Source organism: Olea europaea, chromosome 18, assembly GCF_002742605.1.
Source record: "Olea europaea var. sylvestris chromosome 18, O_europaea_v1, whole genome shotgun sequence".
Lineage (NCBI taxonomy): Eukaryota > Viridiplantae > Streptophyta > Magnoliopsida > Lamiales > Oleaceae > Olea > Olea europaea.
Genome location: NC_036254.1, coordinates 18,154,106 through 18,169,884, shown reverse-complemented (window position 1 = coordinate 18,169,884; position 15,779 = coordinate 18,154,106). Strand labels below are relative to the sequence as shown.

The window sequence follows — 15,779 nt, the reverse complement described above, 5'->3', positions numbered from 1 at the left end:
TACTTTTCACATTTCTCATGAAGTTTTCGAGAATTGCCATCTAAAATTAAACCCATAAATTCAAAGCGTAAGTCTTATGAGTGCAATTTGAGATTTCATTTCGAAGAAATTCCGGCCATCAGTGAATCTGTCAAATATTCCGGAAAGGTACTGGTATAAAATGCACCCCTAGAAATTGAATATTACGATTCCAATTGGAATTCAGAATTTTTTACTCCATTCAAGTCTTGAGTTTTCCTCAAACTGTTGAATTTTCTAGAATTGGCGTGTGAAAATCATTCCAGAAATTCGACGTTTAGGCTTATAAGGGAAATCTAATTTTTCATTATAAGAAATTTTGATTTGTAGAGTGTTCAAGAAATAACATGCAATACGTAACACTATACTCGAATGGCCATTTCCTTGTGCGAAAATAATCCTATAAAATTTTACTTGTACAAAAAATAAAAAATAAAAATGCAATGACTACATTAAAAACGACCACAGTCAATCCATTGACAAAAAGATGTCACCAACAAGAAAATATCGACAAAAAGTCATGAATTAGCTACAGAGAATATACTATTTGACTTCCTTCTCAATAAATTCTCACATTAAGATGCACCTGCACTTTGCAAACAGTAAAAAACTTGCTTTTAATCTTGTAAAAATTGTTGCCAGAGTTTTATTCAAGAAACCAACATGGTCATGGGAAGGAGTCATCGATCCTTCAAGTGCTCGAAACATACTATGATGTTGATCATAGAATGAAGCATAGTAGTAAGATGACTAAAAACATCAATAGATTTGTTTTTGACTCTAGCATGGTAGTGCGGGACAATGGAGTACAAACGTGTATTCTTGAAGGGATACGACTCACATAACATGTCGTTCTCTCAAATTATGCTAGGCAGTGAGATAACAAATGGCTTGATATTTAGAATAGAGGACAAACTCTTCAGGCAATAAAAAATATCAAGACAAAAGAGCTCGACTGTAGTATATACTTGTTGTCATACATAGGTAGAATGATTTTGTCAGGTCTCACTTAGAAAGTATTCGTGCTTCTAAACTTCATCATTTATTGATAATTGAGTTGATATCTACTTAATTTATTATAAATTAAAATAATTTATATAAAAACCCCAATTTGAATACAATTGGCATTAAAAAGCATTTTGGAGCCAATTTGGAGTTGGTCATGATTATTTAAAGACTAATTGGATGGTACTGTAGTGACACAAAGTAAAAGGAGAGCTATAGGAAGAAAATTGCACGTTTTGGGGTGAAATTACACATTTCAAAGTTTGAGACTAAATTGCACACATTTGGAAAAGACTAAATAAGTTCGAATGATTTTGAAGTTTCAGGAACCAATACGGAAGAATTTGAAAGTTTTGGCAACAAAATTGAAGATTAGAATGAAAAAGGACCAAGGAAAAAATAATCTGGGGACCTGCAACTTTCTGAAAAATTCGAGGTTGACTGCGGTCAACCCCGGCTGGACTGCAGTTTGGTGTGGCTTTGTTTGCCATTGTGGATCGTTGTTAGTTCCAATCTACTAAATTAGACTCAAGAAAATGTTAATTTGGATGAGAGGAGCCTAAGTTATTGAGGTCGAAATATTTAGCCTTAAATTATTATTATTTTAGAGTATGGATTGTATTTGGGTGATTTCACGCGCACAAGATTCTTGGTGGGTTGTGGTTAGTAATTTTTTTGTTTATTGAATTTAGATAAAAAAAAAAAAAAAAAAAAAAAAAAAAAAAGGGGAGGAGATAATGGTCAACCATTTGAATGGATGTGTGGTTTCGAGTGGTATAGTTTGGTGACACGTGCATGAGATAATACGTAGTCAAATATTTGATTTCAAATTCTGTTTCTTCTACCCCACTTAACTTATCCCACGCATCTTTCCACTATGCCAACTCTTTAGGTAACGGTTATTATTGCCTATGAATATAGATGCATATATAAGCAGAGGCAGAAAAAAAGGATCCAAAAAGATATATATATATATATATATATAAGCAGAGGCAGGAAAAAAAAAGCGGGTGAAGGAATTTTTGGAGCGTGGAATTTTATTTTGACTTCCAAAATTTAAACAATTTAACAAGAAAGGATACAAGGTGCAGTATTTTTATGTTCCGTTTAATTAATTTTTTCATATGCTGACGAATTTTATACTCATGAAAGTTAAAGTTATGATATGAATGATATGGTCACTCCGATACAATGAAATGATATGATGTGAGCTCTTACCGGATTTAAAGTTATGCGACGGTATGATATTCTGATACATGTTTTAAAATTATTATTCGGGATCTCACCATTAAAATTTTTATATCCTACTGAGTATTCTTATGTACTCACCCTTTTCCCTACACCTCACAAGTTAGATCGGATCGTGACGGAGCATGGTGATTCGATGGCGTGGTTGTGCTTTGATTCGCTAGATAAAGAACTAAATTAACACGTAATTTTTATTTATCTTTAGTTATTGCAATGGACATTTAGTTATAAATAAATTTTCTACATGATTAATTGTATATATATATATATATATATAGTCCGTATTTTATATAAAATTTTGAGTTAAAGGTTATTTATCTATTATTATTATTTTTTTTTTTTTTACCGATTTGATTGTTAGAAAGAGACTGGATATGTTTTACGATTTAGTTTATGTTAAAGATTGCCTTTATGAAACTTTCCATGAGATACCCATAAAAGAAACATATGGTCAAAGCATGATGCTGTGTATTTTCACTATTCAAGCTTGGACATAGACAATCCTATTAACTTGCAGACTGAAACGTGGAACAACTCTCGAAATTTGTCTAATCAATTTATAGTTTGCATGCATGTCCAAATTATTCACTTGCCATAATGATGTTAATTTACTTGTATTCTAACTTCTGGGGCCACGTACCACACGCTGAAGGAAGTGAAAATATATTGCATGGAAATCTTTTAATTTTTGGAGGCATGTTTTGCCTGTGTCTTTGCATGGTTGCCAAAAAAAAAAAAAAAAAGGAAAGAAATTATATTGATTACTGCATAGGTATACGTGCATATATAAATAAAATATTGCATGCCATATTTGAGACTTCACATATTGGTAAAGATAACAGTTCTATGCATGCCTGTGTATGTTAATGGTATACTGTTTCCACCTTCCGTACACGTCCAATTAAGTTTATTTTAGTTGTGATAATTGTAATAGAAATTCATCACAAAGATTTAGGGATAATTATCATTCATTCATAAGAAATTAAAGGAATTGTTAAAATTTTATTTTAACCCTTGGTAGTGACTTAAGAAAATTTTTGGGTCGTTACACCAACAATTTCGAGTTTGATGTTGGTACATCTCTTAATCCAACCTCTTTTAAGGAGGCCATTGATAGTCCTAAATCTTCATTTTGGATGGTGCTATGCATGATGAGATGACATCAATGTGCCGAAATGGAGTATGGGACCTAGTTGAACTACCTAGTGGCTATAGGCCAATTGGTTGTAAATGGATTTTCAAGACCATGTATAATTCTCAAGGTCAAGTAGAGAGGTATAAAGCTAGACTTGTTGCTAAGGGCTTTAATCAAAGAGAAGGCATTGATTATAAGGATACCTTCTCGCTTGTCTCTACCAATGATTCTTTTCAAATTATTATGGCATTGGTGGCTCATTTTGATCTTGAGTTGCATCAAATGGATATCAAGACAACTTTTCTTAATGAACATTTATTTGAGAATGTGTACATGATGCAACCAGATGGTTTCCAAGTGGATGAAAAGGAATATATGGTGTGTAAGCTTAAGAAGTCTATTTATGGGCTTAAGCAAGCATTGAGACAGTGGTACCTAAAATTTGAGAGATTGTCACTTCTTTTGATTTCAAGGAGAATATTGTTGATCAATGCATATACTTGAGGGTCACTGGGAGTAAGCATATCTTTCTTGTTTTTTTTATGTTGATGATATATTACTTGCTGCAAATGACATTAAGCTTTTGCTTGAGATAAAGTGCATGTTGTCATCTCATTTTGATATGAAGGATCTTGGTAAAGCCTCTTATGTTTTGGGAATTTAGAATTTTCATGATAGATCCAGAGGCGTTCTTGGATTATCTCAGAAAACCTACATTGATCGAGTTTTGAGTAGGTTTAATATGCATTCTTGTTCTCTTGAAAAAGCACCCATTGTGAAAGGTGATAAATTTTCTAAGTCTTAATGCCCTAAGGATGATAATGAGAAGATTCAAATGCAAACAATTACTTATTCTTTAGTTTTTGTAGTTTAATGTATGCTCAAGTGTGTACACGGCCTGACATTACTTATGTTGTTGGTGTACTTGGGAGATACTTGAGTGATTCTAATTTGTCTCACTGGAAAGTAGCAAAGAAAGTACTTAGGTACTTGCAAGGCACTGAAGATCTAATGCTAACATATCGGCAATCTGACATTCTTGATGTAGTTGGATATTTTGATGCCGATTTTGCAGGTTGTTTAGATGACATAAGATCTACTTCTGGTTATGTTTTTATGATGGCCGAAGGAGCTATATTTTGGAAAAGTGTCAAATAGTCACTTATAGCTTCCTCTACAATGGAGGCAGAGTATGTTGCTTGTTCTGAGGCTACATGTCAGGCTATATTGTTGCGGAACTTTATCATGGGGCTAGGTGTTGTGAACACCATTTCGAGGCCACTGAAGATAATTTTTAACAATTTTCCAGCAGTAGCTTTCTCTCAAAATACTAGAAGTTCTTCACGTTCTAAGCATATTGATAATAAGTATTTGTTTGTTAAAGAGAAAATAATTAAGTCTTATATTTGTATTGAGCATATTTCAACAAATCATATGTTAGCTGATCCACTAACTAAAGGTTTAGCTCCAAAATTGTTTCAAGAGCATGTAGCTCATATGGGATTGTTGGAGTCTTATGTTGTATTTGGTTAGTGGGAGTTTTGTAATCATTACTATTTTACCATGTTATTTATGCTCATATTTGATTTGTCCTTATAATATAGTAATATTAATGAATGTCTGAGTCTCGCGCATTTTGGACAAGACGTACTTTATGTAGTGAGACATTTTGATCAGTCTCATGCTTGAGTCACGCGCATTTTGGACAAGGTAATGATTATATGTATTGAAACATTTTGGTTAGTCTAGTGCCTGAGTCACGCAGGTTATGGACAAGCCATATTATTTGTAAGAGATAATATATTTTAGTTTATGTAAGTCTGGCAATTGTGAGTGTATGTTTGGTGTCATATACCCTGTCGGTATAGTCATTAGGCTGAGTCACACGCATTTTGGACAAGGTAATGATTATATGTATTGAAACATTTTGGTTAGTCTCGTGCCTGAGTCACGCACGTTATGGACAAGGCGAATTATTTGTAAGAGATAATATATTTTAGTGTATGTAAGTCTGGCAGTTGTGAGTGTATGTTTGGTGTCATATACCCTGTCGGTATAGTCATTAGGTTGTGTACTACAACTGTATTATGAACAAGTCTTATCGTTTTAAAGACGTTCAAATTTGTCTCTAGGGCTTCTTATGAAAACGGGTGTTTATGACTTTTTTTATATTTTCCATACTAATTTTACATCTCATTGGCCTATGTTACATGACTTCAAATATTGGCCATGTGTTATATATCCTGTTTGTATATCATTCACTGGTTTGAACTTGTAAGCACATTTAGACAAGGTTTTTTTTTTTTTTTTTTTTTGGAGATGCTTGTTTGTGTTTATGTAATGATGAAATAAAATGCCATCCAAGTGGGAGATTATTATATTTATTTTTTATTGACTAGCATTTTATTGGTCATTTGTGAGCCCATAATGGGATGGGCCCTTACTAACACATTTTGAAGGCCCCTACTCTCAACCCACCTTATATAGGGTTGGCCCATTGAATCATATATATATATATATATAACCTTGACTCTTTTGTCTTCACAATTTTTGAGCAAGAAAAAGGGTACGGCTTAGAGAGTATTTCTCCCCATATCAAGTTTTTCATTTTCTTTGCAATCAGGAATCCATGGAATGTCAATCACAAGCTATGGGAGGTATGTTTTCTTTTATTATTGTTAAACATGCTATGACAATAAGGAGTTATTGATGTTTCTATAGACATTTATCATATAATAGCTCTTGTCCATCACCACATGATCATTCCATTTCAATCCCACGTACCCAAATGCCACTTCTATGAATTCCTCCACCGTGTGAGATTCTTTGGTTGCCACCACGTAGTCGTCTGGTTTTTCTTGCTGTAGCATCAGCCTCATTGCCTCTACGTAGTCGCCTGCGAAACCCCAATCTCTAGAGGCTTGCAAATTCCCAAGGAAGAGCTTGCTCTGTAATTCGATCTTGATCCGCTTCACTGCTCGAGTGATCTTCCGGGTCAAGAAGTTTTCGCCCCTCCTGGGGGATTCGTGGTTGAATAGGATCCCATTGCACTCAAAAATCCCATAAGACTCGCAGTAATTGGCAGTGTACCAATGGGCAGCGCACTTGGAAACGACGTAGGGGGACCGGGGGTGGAACGGAGACGACTCCGTCTGCGGTGGAAGGGTGGATCCGAACATCTCAGACGAACCCGCTGGGAATACCGAATATGGGATCTTCCAGAGGCGGGTATGTGGGATCGGACCACCTCAGAAGACGAAGAGCATCAGTCGCAACGACGTCGGCAATATAATCCGGGATCTCAAAAGAAACCACGACATGGGACTGGGCGGCGAGATTGTAAACCTCATCAAGTTGGATGGTATCAAGCCAGCGGCAGAGGGAGGAGGCGTCGTTGAGGTCGGCATAGTGGAGCTTCATCCTTTCCTTGTGGGCATTGTGGGGATCAATATAGATGTGATTGATCCGCTCGATGCTAAAATTGGACGATTTACGAATAAGGCCACGCACTTCGTACCCTTTGTTAAGCAGAAATTCGGTTAAGTAGGCGCCATCTTGCCCTGTTATGCCTGTGATCAAGGCAATTATGCAGGAGAATTGAAGTGGTGGTGATGGAGATGGAACAGGGTTTTCGGTGCCATTGTCGCCGGTGGCTTCAGATCTGGAGTCGGTGGCCATACTGTGAAGTGGTGTGGTCGAATAGAAATGGAAGGAATGCTAGTTTTTAGGAATGTGGAAAATAGAATTTTAAAGAGACAGATACGGTCTACGTACTGGGAAGGAAGTTATATACTTTCTAAATTATATTAAGGGAAAATTAGGCTTTTTACTTTGTTAAATTGACCAAACTGAATAATGCACTTTTAAATTAAGAGCTTGTTTGGACCATATTATTTTTAAAAAAAATATATTTTTCAACAGTAATTTGACAACATTTCAATTATACGTTTTTCAATAAAATAATATTATATGTGAATTTCAAATTTTACCTTATATTTTAACTACATATGTCCCATTAATTTGACATAAATAATACATTTTTTCTTAGAATGTGGCTGAATCATGGGTTAAATAAAATACTTACCACTAAATTTATACGACCTAAAAGTCAAAACCCCCAAATCCCCAATTCCTGTTCAAGAAGACAAACCTCTTCAACAGTTCGAAAGAGAAACTCTCTTCTTCGGTCTCCGTCATCAGCTCTCTGTCGTCTCCACCTTAAGTCTTCAACCATTCTAGTTGTAAACGAAGTGTGACACACTCAACAAGTGCAACAACAATGATTATCAAGTAAACCGCTCTCTCCTCATCCGTATATATACACGCATCTATATATACATACATCAACCTGGCATGGGGACACCCGCTATTTAATTTTTAACATATTCTATAATTTAACTCTCGTGGAATTTAACTTGAGCAATGTAGAATCTGTTTGTTTGTTTGTTTTTTTTTTGGGTTAAAATTTTAGAATTTCTGCTATGTTAACAGTTGTAGTGGAAATGTTAATCTTTAAATGAAAACGTATGTACTAGGTGATTTTCAATGTTTTTGTTAAAAAATAATTGTTGAATTTCTGATGATTTTGAGGGCTTATATTCGTGAATCTGATAGGTATTCTTTGATATATTTGTGAAGTAGCCAAATATTATAACCAGGTCTTCATGAAGTGCCCATAAGAAGTAAAAGTGGGAGACTAGGAGATTAATAATTTTCAATTTAGAGCATTTTAATCCCCATTGTGCTCATGTGCAAGGTGCAACAAATCAGTAATATGGTTCCCACGCTGACTTGTAGAAAATTGGACCTCTGCAAAATGTGAGTTGATTAAATTGGCTATGATGGATTCAAGAATAACAACTTTGCCAAAAGCTATGTTTTAAATGAGTAAGGATTATGAGCATATAAATGATGAAGGGGATATGTTACCTGTTTCTTTCTAGGATTACTGCTAGAGCATAGTTAGTTGAAGAGGTAGTAGATTGGTCCATTAGTCGATGGAATTTAAATGAGGAGCAAAGAGCCTGTTGGCAATGTTATTAGGTTTGAACCTTATAATGTAAATAATTGATACTTATGAAGTTCTTTTTGATGTTTTTACTATTGTGATTGGGAATATATTTGAAACTAACATTGGTGAACTTGAGAAGAAATTGATTGCGTCAACACATATGAAAAATTAGCTTTGAATAAATTAAATTGATGCATACAAGTGTTTGACAAAAGGAGGATGTAGAATTTTTATAAAAAAGACACTATCTCATTTGAACAATTAATTAGATGCATACGTGTGCATTTGTAAAATTTGAACATACAAATTCAAGAACTGTTTTATGCTAATACATAAAAGATAGTTTTGGCTCAATTAGAATGAAAAATGCAATGTGTTTGTTTTAAGGAGAATGTGAAAAAGTGATAGAATGTCACTTCTCTTAAAAAAGAAAAAAGAAATTAATAATAATAATAAATGGTCACGCTATGTCATTGGAGCATTAACTAGATGCATATATGCGTGTATTTTTTAAAATTTGAATACACAAATTCAAGCCTTTTTTTTATATTAATACACATAAAAAGAAATTTTTGAATTAATTAGATTGATGCATGCAAGGCGTATGCTCAAGGAGAATGTGGAAAAGTGTCTCTTTTTTATTTTTTGTCACTTTTTTATTTTTTATTTTTTGAATCAGTGTTACTTCTTTTAATTTTTGTCATTTTTAAAATTTTTGTCGCTCTTTTAAGTAGTTGTCACTTTTTTTGAATTTTTATCACATTTTTTCAATCGTCTTGAAATTTCTATTATTTTTTATTAGTGACAAACATCACTTTTTAATATAAGTGAGATTGTATGTCATTTTTTAATAAAAATGTGACAATAAACTTTTAAAAGTAACATTTGTCACTTTTTTTTTAAAAAAAAAAAGTGTCCATTTTTATATTAAAAAAAAGTAATTGTGTTACTTTTTAATTTTAGGCAGTATTTTTTATTTCCAAAAAACTATTCTTATGATTTTACAAATGACCTCCAATTTTAAGGGTATTTTTGTAAGTTGCCCTTATATTAATAGATAAATGAATATTTGATAAGTGGACAGTGGCGAATGTTGTATATAACAGGTGATACTTTATAAACACGAGTCAAATATTTAAAAAATACAAAGCAACAAAATAGTATCACAAATCGCACGATGCTCAAAGAAGAGATTTATCTAGATGTAGAGGTTCTTTAAGATGGAGTAAGTCGTCAAAATTTAGTATTTCTCCTTTCTTTTTCTCTTGTTTAAGCGTCCACCTGGAAAGAATTTAATTTATAAATTGATGGAAATGAGTATATGATATTTATATAGTAGCTGTGAATCTATTGAAATGCATGGTTGAAAAATGAAGTTTGACATTTTCTAAATGATTTATAAATCTAGCCAAACAAGGATCTCTATAGTGTTTGTTATTTTTTATCCCTATCAAATATACATTAGATATGAAATTTGAATTATGGATTGGATTCATTTAAGATGAGATTTAAACTTAAACGTCAATTCATTAAACATAAATATCACTTAGATTAGAAGTCTTTCTATTTACATTCTACCAATATGGTAATTCATGATGCATCAAAGAAGCTCCAAATTGTGAGAAAAAAGTTTCATATCAGAAAATATGGTATTGTTAAAATATCTTCCCCAAGCACTCTAAGTGGTACTCTATCTTGTTGATATAGCAGGAAAAAAATAAATACAAAGAAAATTGAAAGTTCAAATTAGCCAATTGATTTAGAACCAATGCAGTTTGAATCACCTCAATCCGATATCGAGAGAGAAAGTCATGAAGTAAATACTGGTGATTGCCTAGCTGTAGTTCCCCTATCACTAGCCTAGTGCTCTAGCGACGAGTCAATGTTTAGAACTCTGTTTTGTTTCTAAAAGTGTGTTGAATCATAATTCTTACATAGAGATCAGTCCTTTGAATATTCAAAACATTCCTTGATTTCTAGATTCAATCATCATTGATTATTTGGTTCATAAATTCAAACAAACATTGTTTTGTTGATCGAGCCATATATTTCCACATTTAACCACAGATCAAAACATAGAAGATCGTTGATCAAACACTAAAACCTAGAATTTTTGGAAGAGGCACTTGAAGTTTCGGCGCTGCAAAACAAGGTTCCATTGGAAGAACAAGATTTGTTCTTGCAGATCTATAGAAGATAAACCAAGGGTCCGAAAGTAGTGTGAGGAGCAAACAGTCCAGGAGGGCCAAGGTGATTATAGAAAGAAGGTCAAAGGGAAATAAGAGTTAGTCGGGTCTAGACCATACTGTAAGTCTCGTCGTTAATAGTGGATTACTGACTAGCAAATTGCTTGAAGTTTTATCCAGTTGGGGTTTCACTGTGATCATCTTTGGTGTTCTTTACTGCATTAGTTATTAATCGTGGTATAAACTTAGGATGAATTGACTTGGTTGACTTAATCATCTAGAAATAATTAAAACATGACTTGTTGTTTTTAATTGTGTAATTTTGCATGTTGGGTCTAAATATCTGGCTAATTAGAACTTTCAAGATCCTTGAACCAATTTTTTCTAGATGAGTCAATCAATTTCTGATTCAGAATTTGAGTATGATATGGAAATTTATGAGGCTTATGACAAATTGTTTGAGGAGTACCTTAAGTTGAAAAATGCAAATCACTCTGCCTTTAAAAAAATTGAATAATCTTGAATTAGAAAATGAGAGTCGTGTAGTTAAACTTGAGGAATCTACTAGAAGTTTGAATAAGTTGAAAGTTGAGAAAGAGTCCTTAGATATTAAGGTTAAACCTCTTATGAGTGATTTGGAAGATTCAAATACCCAACTCCAATCTTTTTCTAACGGATCTAAGAAAATGGATGATATGATAGGTTTGAATAAAACAATTGGGGATAGAAGAGATGTAGGTTTTAATGAAACAAATTTCCATACCGCTTCTTCTTTGGAAAATAAGTTTGCACCTACCTCGAAGCTTAAGGTTCAAAACTTGAAACATGGAGTTGTTTCTAGGTTCATCCCTACGTGTTATCATTGTTGTAAGATAGGACACATAAGGTCTAAGTGTCGTGAGCTCTTGAATACGAACGAGGCATAAAATATAGGTGCCCAAGGACTGAAATCATCGGTACAACATAGGTTTCCTCCACCCAATGTTCAAAATTTGAAATCTAGGATTGTTCCTAAATTCATTCCAACATGGCATAATTGTGGTGTTTTAGGTCACATTAGACCTAATTGTCGTAAGTCATTAGTTAGGTGAAATTTCAAGATTTAACTATTCGAGTTAGTTTCTTAACTGACCAAGTGAATTACTTGACTAAATTGACTAATATCACATCTTCTTCTAGAAGATTTGGGTCAAGATGAGTGAACTCACTAGTTTAAGTGATGTTGATAATTGCGATATTCCACATGTTTCTCTTCATGGTAAGAGTATTTGTGTGCATCAATGATTAAGCATTTAGGTGCGTGCATCTGCATTTTTCGTGATATCTATATATTCATGCATGCACATTTACTTATTGTATATTATGAGTTTTCTTTTTGCATGTTTGCTTTATTATAAAAATAAAAATAAAAAATAAAATAAAAGGAGAGATTTTTTTTTGTTTGGACATTATTTTCTATCAAGTACTAGTAAGGTTCATGATTAGTAAATTAAAATTCGATTAATTTGTTTAGAACTTGTTTCGAGTATTTGGCATATATTATTACACGTATCTTATGCACTAAATACATTAAACTCTTGTGAGTATGTTTTGACCGCATGGTTGAGATTTGGAATGACAGTCATTTGTGTGGTGAATTGATTTTGAATATGGAACGACTTTCAACTAGATTGAGCTAACATTCTAGCATACTCTCCTTAAAAAGAAAAAAGATGATTGAGACTCAAAAATCCTGAAATATATGAAAAAGTGAGGTTCATCTTATACTCTTCAGAACCCATTTGACTCGAGCAATTAAGTTTGGGGGTTTTTCATAACTTGATGCGCTATGGTCAACTAACTTTGAGTCTTTGATTCAAAACTCATTACATGGTTCATCTTAGTCGATTAATGGAGTAGAGATTGCACATAATATATAAAAGAAAATGACAGAAAAATATGTGTACTTATTAATAGGGGGAGAAAGAAAAGTTACACATTGAAAATCAATATGAGCATTTTATTTAAAAGGTCCTAGTAACGTTGGGTTTGACTTCATAAGTTGAAGGATGTATTCATTCACTAGTGATTTTTGTATGTCGTTTCTCATTGATTTAAGGTTTTGAGATTGCTTATTGGAGTTTAGTGGCACTTATCATACAGGTGTAACTTATATAATTTACTCCATTTAGGTTTTAAAAAAAGTTACCTAGAAAAAGTTTACTTTTTATGAGCTATGCATGTATAAGTAGACAAATAATTGTTCAAGACGAAAATTCATTAAGAAAAGTATAGTTGGTCTCAGAATCGAAATTTTTTTACTCTCCTATCACATTTTTTGCATAATCTTCACATCCTTATAAATATGCATATTTTTCTACCCAGTCTTCTCTGTGCTTTACATGATTATTATTTGTCTTTCATTTGTTATTAGTGACAAAAAGGGGGAGAGATGTGTATTTATTTCATGGAGTTTTTGGAGTGACGAATACAAAAACATTTGTTAATGATATGGGGCATAGATAAAACTCCATTTACTTATTATTAAAATCATGCAAAGAACTTGAACATTTAATAACTGAATTTTATAATAATAGACATATAGAAACGATGATGATACTATTTTGAATGAGTCTGATTGGCTTTAAGCTTTTAAAATTATAAAAATTTTGACAAGTTTTTACAACTCTACAAATATTTTATCTGGAGTAGTACACCAATAGCTGTAGGATGCTTAAATATCTTTATATAATTGCAAGGGCTTTTCATAAATAAAAAAATGATCCTCGACTTTGTTATATGAAATTAAAGTTTAAAAAGGGAATAGTTGCCTATGTCCTTTAGAATAAATCATGGACCCTTGATTAGATTTCGGAAGCTTTATATTTTAATACTTGTATTACTTATATAAATTTAGAACAAACTTTATATAAAATGTATGAATTATATGTAGAATGAATGATTGCAAATATTAGTCGTGTACCCTCTGTACTTACTTCTCCTACGATATTGAAGAAGACAATGTTGAAATATTAAATTTATTTGAAGGTATTAATACATATAGATATGATGCAAATGCAATAGATTTCTCTAGTAGTAATATGTCTGCCGCATGTAATCGGACCTCGGACAAATGTCCAAATGCATTTCTACTGAATTAATTGATTACTTTAATCATAATATGCCTAATAAGAAAACAATTAAAAAAAAGTTCAGAAAAATAATTAAATTCTGGCAAAAGAATGAACGACGATGGCTAGTGGATTCTGCGATTGCAAAAGACCTACTGATACCTCGGTTATCACTATAGTTTCGAAGTCTACTTTTAGTATAAGTAAGAGGGTTCTGCCCGCGATCAGGATTCGACTGAAAGAAGCTATTTTGGAAATATTAATGTGCGTGAAGGATTGTCAAGACGCTCATTTTTTACTGCAAGATAAATATGTTGCAATTGCATATCGTAAGGTAAGTGATATTTAATTTAATTATATTAATCAAAATTTGTTATTACTATTTTTAATTTTTAAAAATTTGTACACGTAACGAGTTGTTCGTGTACAATTTTTAACTCTACATACTAGAAATTTAGGTAATCGATCTCAAATCTAAATAAAGGAGGAGGGTTTTATTTATTACAAAAAGGTCATAAGCTTGTGAGCCGAAGCTCGACTTAGTTCATGACCCACTGGCTTGAGGGTCGAGCCGAGCATAAGGTCGGCTCATGATAAACGAGCTCATGGCGAGCAAGAGCCGAGCTCGTGGGTTGCTACATGTTTGTGAGAAGGTTAATGAAGGTTATGAGACTAACTTTGATCTGGTACCAAGGAGTATCAGAAGGGAGAAAGAGCTGTTGGGTATGGTTATTGCATAGCAATGATGAAGATTAAGTATATTTATTTTTGGATTCAATATTTTAAATTTGATTAGGAAACACTAATTTATTTTTTATCAACATACACATTCTTAATAAAACTTAATTATTTGTTTGTCAAGCTTTTTTATTTTACATGTTCTGGATGATTAATTTACAATGTTTTGTGAAGTTCTAAATCCGATAGGTGAATTTTTAGCAGCTTTAATATAATTGATAGCTACTGACAACCATAGCAGAAGTAAAAATTAAACGTTGATGCCTATGATCTGAACGTTATTACAATAGGGGGTGTCATTACCGCCGTCTCGACGACGCCTTAGAATCATCCAATATCCAATTGCCACAAAACAGCTGGAACAACTATTTCGAGATAAAGTGTAACTTCCATCGTCGTTTTGAAAAAGAAGTTTGTGAATGCAGGCTGAGGTTTAATTTATAGAAGGAAAGTTATTCTTTTTATCCTTATTAGTCTTCATTTTTCAAAACGATGATGGAAGTTACACTTTATCTCGAAATAGCTGTTCTAGTGGGCTTTTGTTTTGTAGCAATTGGATACTGGATGTTTCTAAAGCGTCATCGAGATGGCGGTAATGACACTCCCTGTTGTAATAACGTTTAGATCACAGGCATCAATGGTTGATTTTTACTTCTGCTATGGTTTTCAGTAGCTATCAATTACTATAAAGCATGTGCGGCCAAACATAAGCTTCTTGCTGCAAGTCAAATACAATTGCATTTTGGTAGTCCAACCATCGGTTCTATTTCTACGATACTTTGCACGTAAATGTATTCAGAGAAGAAAGCTCGAACCGGAAGGTTGAAGTTCGTTGCTGGTGCTGAGTTGCCTCTAGCAATAGCAGACAACCAATAATTTCGTCTTCCATGTGAAAGAATATCTTCAATCGAGGTGCATTAAAGTAAATAGAAACACTCTTCATTTTGATAAAACATAATACTTCCTTCATATAAAGAAATAATTGATTATCGATTTCAAAAAATACGGGGTGTTATATTTTTAACTTCGAATATATGAGAAGAGATTAATAAATTTTTTTGGTAAAGCTGTTTTATTTTACATGTTCTGGATGATTAATTTACAATGTTTTGTGAAGTTCTAAATCCGATGGGTGAATTTTTAGCAGCTTTAATATAATTGATAGCTACTGCCAAAGGTTTGAAATAATTCATAGCTACTCACAACCATAGCAGAAGTAAAAATCAAACGTTGATGCCTATGATCTGAACGTTATTACAATAGGGGGTGTCATTACCGCCGTCTCGACGACGCCTTAGAATCATCCAGTATCCAATTGCCACAAAACA

At 33.0% G+C, this 15,779-nt stretch overlaps 1 pseudogene; it reads right to left on the bottom strand.

The window, feature by feature from the left end:
• Positions 1–5,997: 5,997 nt before the first annotated feature.
• On the bottom strand, positions 5,998–7,149 carry LOC111366502 (annotated as a pseudogene).
• Between the last annotated feature and the right edge of the window lie 8,630 nt (positions 7,150–15,779).